Here is a 6,614-nt window from a genome sequence, read left to right as displayed (position 1 = left end):
TAATGTTCAACTAAAGCTTCTTTATTGTTCTCAATACTGTCTTGCTTGCAGCACCTCTTTTCACCCTCTGTCTGAAACCAGAGCCCAGTATGGCTCTGATTGGTTACTGGCCGGCTCTGTTGTGATTGGTCCAATCCGCTTTGAGGTGTCCCTGCCCCTTAGCACGACACGTTTAAACCAAGTAGTGTAAATAAACATTTAAAAATCTCAATTTACAAGCGAATAACACGAAAGTAAATAACACATAATGCCAAGTGATTATTACACAATATCCATAAAATGACTTTTTCTGCCATAATAAGACTTTTGGGTACATCAAGGATATTTGTATATGTCAAAATTAGATGTGGACGATAATCTTTAACATTGTCTTGCAGTGAGAGCCAGAGAAATGAAATAGCAGCTGAACATCTTTGATCGCATCGACTGTGACCGTTCTCCGCTGCTTACTCAAAACAAAAGGAGCCAAACCCAACATAAAGGTGTGGGCCAAAGAAACCACCGAGAGAACAAGAGCTCACGCAGGGAACTCTTTAAAGGTGACCTATCATGCAAAATGCGCTTTTGTACGTCTTTTATACATGAATATGTGTCCCCGGTGTTCCAGGGAACTCACCAAGTGTCAGAAAACACAACCCTCTCTCTTTTCCTCCATACCCAAATCTCTTAAAAAGGGGCTGCAACGGATCTGATACAGACTGATCCAGATTTGAACACTTCTATGACGTCACAGAAGTGGCGCTACGGCTATTGGGCCAACTCCACCAATCAGGAGGAGACAGCCACGGACATTGCCGTTGGAAAGCGCTGGAGACGCTGTAGTACATATGCCAGGCCTGTAGATGGTGCTGTTCTCACAGAATCAGCCCATGCAAAGAAAGTGTTCAATTGAGCGAAATGAGAAATTGCTAAAATGCATGATCTGTTTGGTATTTTGAAAAATAAAAAGTATAAATATGCCTTATATAGGTATGGTCCTACACTATATTATTCAAATATAGCATGATAGGTCCACTTTAAATATCTTCAAATATCTTGAAAATGTAGACAAAAATGAAACGTTTATATACAGGGAAACAACATTTTGACCACAATAAGGAGATAACATTTATTTGGGGTGGAGTGTTGACGTATGTACAGAATGACAGGTAAAATGTTTAACAATAATGAATGATTAACTTAAAGGTAGGGTAGGTAAGAATGGAGAAACCAGCTCGAGTGCGCTAGAATTTGAAAGTATGCAGCCGAAAAAAATCTGCCCCTCCCTTCAGACCTCCTTACAGAGCCCCTCCTCTAACACACGGACGCGCACATGACCAATGAGGGCACGAGATAAGTTTGTGTTCAGGACTCGAGGAAGGCTGACAGGCAGGTAGGCCATCCAGTTACTTTAGCCGGGCCGGCTCAGATGATTGGTCGTGCTTTTTACAGTACCACGGCTTCCACAGATGATATTTCTTCATGGATTTATTGTCAAAGCATTTAATATATTCATTGCTATCGGGATGTTAAGAGCATTCCATGGAATATAACAAAAAGTGTTTCTGAAGTGAATTACCTACCCTACCTTTAAACTAGATGTGTACTACTGTCAGTTAATACACCCTACTGTATATTGTGTGTACTCTAAAACTAGTTTCCTCTTCACGTCCTTTCCTCTTCTTTCTTCTCTCTCAAACTTCTTGTCCACAGATCTCTGTTATTTTCATTATAAGACTTAAAGCTCAAGTCATTACATTTCCAGGAATCAGGATGAAGAGAGTTCAAATGTATTTTGTGTGTGTGTGTGTGTGTGTGTGTGTGTGTGTGTGTGTGTGTGTGTGTGTGTGTGCGTGCGTGCGTGCGTGTGCGTGCGTGTGTATGTGTGTGTGACACAGTTGGGTCTACCTTTTGAAGTGATGGGGGCTGACGCTCGGAGGATGGACAGATTTAGAAAGAGATAGCTGTCTAAATAGGAGAAGATCTAAAAGTGAAGAGGGGAGATTTTTCCATCTGAACTTCAAAAACCCAAACTTCTTTAAGAGGTCACACATTCAGACGAGGTCGCATAACTGGGGCGAACCCAGGGAGGAGAAAATAAAGAGACAACAAGGTGACAGAGGGGTGAAATGACAGATAATAATGAATAATAAGGGCTTGTTTGGGCTGTTTCAACTGATGAAAAGTGGCTGCACTCTATGGTTGAGTAACATGTTTATCATGGGGACACATTGCACAAACTATTCGGGCAACAATAAGATGTTAGCAGATATTATTTTAGACAAAAGTCGTCCTTATTAGGATTTCAGTTGAATTCAATGTAGTTGGATTGTTATGAGTGCATAGCACACTTTGATTGAACTAAAGCAGTTCCATCAACTCACAAATAGCAGCTAAAACAGGATTTCATATATGTTATTATGTTGCTCTGTAAGATATTAAACTGATAAACAGAATGTTGTATATACATACATATAATAAACATCGATTGTTGTCCATAAAAAAGGGCCACATTTCTCAGGAATTTCAAAATAAGAGCGCAGTCAAAAGATCGTGATATGTATTTTCTGAAGGAAATGATATTGCCTTGTTCATCAAAACCCTGTAACTCAGCCCCTTTGTCACTGCTGATACATCTGACAGAATCTGAGTTGAAAAGACAATAAGTGAGTGATAAGTTACATCAAAGTATAATTTACACTTATTACAGCTGGACTGAATCATTTTTTGTCCAAATCGTGGTCGTAGTTTTGTGACAAAATCTCGTGAAAAAGGTGAATCTGTTCTTAAATATCACGACTTTCTACAAATAAACTGTCTTTTTTCCTTGAAGTAAAACATAATAATGGTTTTAAGCACCCGGTCCTTTGGGCATTATGTTGTTTATGTGTTTGGAACCTTTTGTATTTCTGTTTATGAAGTGTGTTATTTGTGTGTGTTTCTGTGTCCATTTATAGAGGAGATGATGAGTTTTGCTCTGTTTTGTTTCCATTGACCTGCGTGTATAGCTTATAAATAGCTTGCACCTTGGAGCTAAGTTTGAGTGGACAGCAGTGGACGCTGCATCGTGTCCCATTAATGATAACTGTGATTGGCACTGAGAGTAAACACATGAGGTCTGACCTGTCAGTGAAAGTGGGTTACATCCCTCGTGAACACAGCAGTTTGCGGGTGTCTTATTTTTGAGGTCATCTCGGAGCTGCAGCGAGATGATTCGCTCCAAAGAAAACATCTAACGCCCGCTCGGGCAGATTTAGATCGGATTTAAGCGAAAAGTTGGAATTTCACGCTCTGCTGTTTCACACCGACATTTTCCACAGACTTTTAACCCATATACGGTGTGTGTGTGTGTGTGTGTGTGTGTGTGTGTGTGTGTGTGTGTGTGTGTGTGTGTGTGTGTGTGTGTGTGTGTGTGTGTGTGTGTGTGTGTGTGTGCATGTGCGTGTGTCCACTGACCCCTGTTGCCCTCCATGTCTTTCCTCTGCAGAGACTGACAGCCTTATATAGAGCTGCAGCAGCGGAGCAGGACACGGTCTCCATTCCCACCATCCTCTCACCTGATTGGTTGATGAAGGAGACCCCTGCAACCTGTTGATGATACAGGAAGATGATCCATTTACACTGTGATTAGGAGAAAGGCCATTAAATTAATCTCAATTACTGTATCTCTATTTGTTTTCTTCTCTACTTTAAAGAGTCCTCTCCTGCTGATGTTCAGGTGTATATCAGTATGTAGTGTCTCTACTTTAAAGAGTCCTCTCCTGCTGATGTTCAGGTGTATATCAGTATGTAGTGTCTCTACTTTAAAGAGTCCTCTCCTGCTGATGTTCAGGTGTATATCAGTATGTAGTGTCTCTACTTTAAAGAGTCCTCTCCTGCTGATGTTCAGGTGTATATCAGTATGTAGTGTCTCTACTTTAAAGAGTCCTCTCCTGCTGATGTTCAGGTGTATATCAGTATGTAGTGTCTCTACTTTAAAGAGTCCTCTCCTGCTGATGTTCAGGTGTATATCAGTATGTAGTGTCTCTACTTTAAAGAGTCCTCTCCTGCTGATGTTCAGGTGTATATCAGTATGTAGTGTCTCTACTGGGACATGTCTCCATGCTTTAATATTCAAAAAGCTCTTTATTGTTCTCCTACTGCCTTAGCTGCAGCACCTCTTTTCACCCTCTGTCTGAAACCAGAGCCCAGTCTGCTCTGATTGGTTAGCTGGTCTGCTCTGTTGTTATTGGTCAACCGCTTAGAGATGTCCCGCGCCTTAGCCTATCACGTGCAATGTGTTGGAATGTTAGCCATTAACGTGAGTGTTACATAGTGATGTCACTTTGTTCTGGAAGTAAACAAAGGAGTCCAATGGTAACGTTTCAGGCGGCAGGGAACTTAACTTAATTGCCAACGACTGACTGCACTTCAACCACAGCTACTGCATCTTTAAACTCAGCATTCATTTGGTCTCAACTTCAAATCTGTGAAGTTTTCAACTGCATCAGACAGATTGGACAGACAAGATAAAGAACCTCCTCTCTTTCAGTTTCCTGCTGCAGAAGGTGTTTCCAGGAACATATTTTACTATGACCTACAAGGTTAGAACCATACCAGCGCTTCTGTTCTGCTGGTGAGTAATTACGTTAGTGTCTTCAGGCAGGTAGCTGCACGCCCTGTGCAGGCAAGGAGGGCAGGCAGGCGAGGAGCATTCACTTGTATGTGAGTCAGCAGAGTTATTTGAACAACTTAATGCTGGATCTACGGACAAAAGAGTTGAAAGCATTAATGATATTAAACTGAGTCAATTTCCTGCTGATTACTAATGTTCTGTGTGTGCTGACGACAGTGTACACAGTAAGTCCTTCTGCTTGGAAATGTGCTGCAGCTATAAACTGTGATATTCTTACAGTTTACAGGTTCACTAAAACACAGAATGTGTTATATTTTAGAGTAGGGTCCTCAAAGTTTGACTTTCTAGCACGTTGTATAGCTTGTTGTTAAGATTAAGTCTGTAAAATAGTTGTATTGGTCCATTTCAACCTGCAGGAGTTTCTGATCACTCGGGTTGCATGATTTACTGCAAAATAGGATAAAGTCTAGACTGTTCAAAACAAATTAAAGATATCTCCTCACATCTTTACTGCAGAACCTAAATCACCTGACGAAGAGCCAAGAAGTCCTTCACTGACTGACACTTAAAAAGCCATTTGTTTACTGTTTTGTAATGTTTAAAAGAGACCTTATTGTTTCCCTTTCTTCATATAGGAACATTTAATTCAGGTCACAGGTTTATCTGCATTTACATTATTATTGTTTTAACCAAATGCAAAGTTTATGTTCCAGATGTACCAACTACCGCCACAAGGTGGTGCCTTTGAGTAACAGTCGTCACAGTAGAAGCACATCATACAAATATGAAACTGAAAATAAGCATATTTCCTCTTTAACATGTCGTTCTTTCTCATCAAAGATATCAGAAAGATCTACATCAACTGCAAAAAGAGATGCATTACTGAAGCCCACGACTCTGATAACTACTAACTAAAAAACTGATAAAGCTCAGTCTAGACGTAGAAGAGTCAGATACTGAACCACAGCATGTGTGACTTTAGAGATGGTGAAGATTTATCTTTGGGTAAAAGGTCTAATGCATGTGAACTGAAGCCGGATCTTTATAGGACTTACCTCTTTCCTGATGCGTGATGAACGCTGGAGAAATGGAGGTGAATCATGTCAAACAGATGATGAATTAAAAGCTTATAACTAAAATAAAGATGAACTATTCAGACCTTGTGGTTAAATTCCATTGCTTTATTACTTCAGGCCAAAAAACGGGAACCTTCAGAGAGAAAGGTCAGAGCTGTAACACCTGACATAAACCTTAGACTTTACATAAAAAGGCACATGTAGTTTTACAGCCTACGGTTTTCAGGCCTAGAGTTTGGTGTTTTGGACGTCAACTTCCTTCATGACCTTTCCCGAACTGAAAACATCCTGTGAAAAGGTTGAAGTTTTAGCACTGAAACATGGACAACACCCCGACCGGACAACGTGTTCAAGACCCAAGGCCGGATTAACCATATGGGCAACCTGGGCAAGTGTCCAGGGGCCCTTGAGCAAAGAGGGCCCTCAGTGACAAGATAAAAAACAATATATATATATCTTTTAATTTTTTTTCTTTTCGGGCACAACCTCACTCATCATACATTGTTTTAAATGACACTCACTCTTCGCCATAAATAACACAGCTTTCCCATAGGGTCAAATTACTGTAGGCCACTGTACTGTAGATCTCACTATGTATGCGCTCAACTTTATTACTACGCGGCGGCGGTGTATAGCCGAATCACAGCCCCACCCTTGAGCAACCACACAATTTCACTACATATTTTACTTTTGTAACTCTCTATGTTTGTGACAAATAGAACTCCTTGTGTACTTGTACAGCCAGCCAGTCATATTTTTGCATTAAGTGGGGTGCTGTTCTGAGGTTTTGATTGATATTACCTAGGTCTTCTTTTCATTTTTTTCATTTCAAACCTTTATTTAANCTCTCTCTCTCACTTTCTCGCGCTGTATGCAAGGCCGGAGGAACCATATGGGCAACCTGGGCAAGTGCCCAGGGGCCCTTGAGCAAAGAGGGCCCTCAG

Source organism: Notothenia coriiceps, unplaced genomic scaffold (assembly GCF_000735185.1).
Source record: "Notothenia coriiceps isolate Sejong01 unplaced genomic scaffold, NC01 NC01_scaffold00019000, whole genome shotgun sequence".
NCBI classification, from domain to species: Eukaryota; Metazoa; Chordata; class Actinopteri; order Perciformes; family Nototheniidae; genus Notothenia; species Notothenia coriiceps.
Note: the sequence above shows the minus strand (reverse complement) of the source record.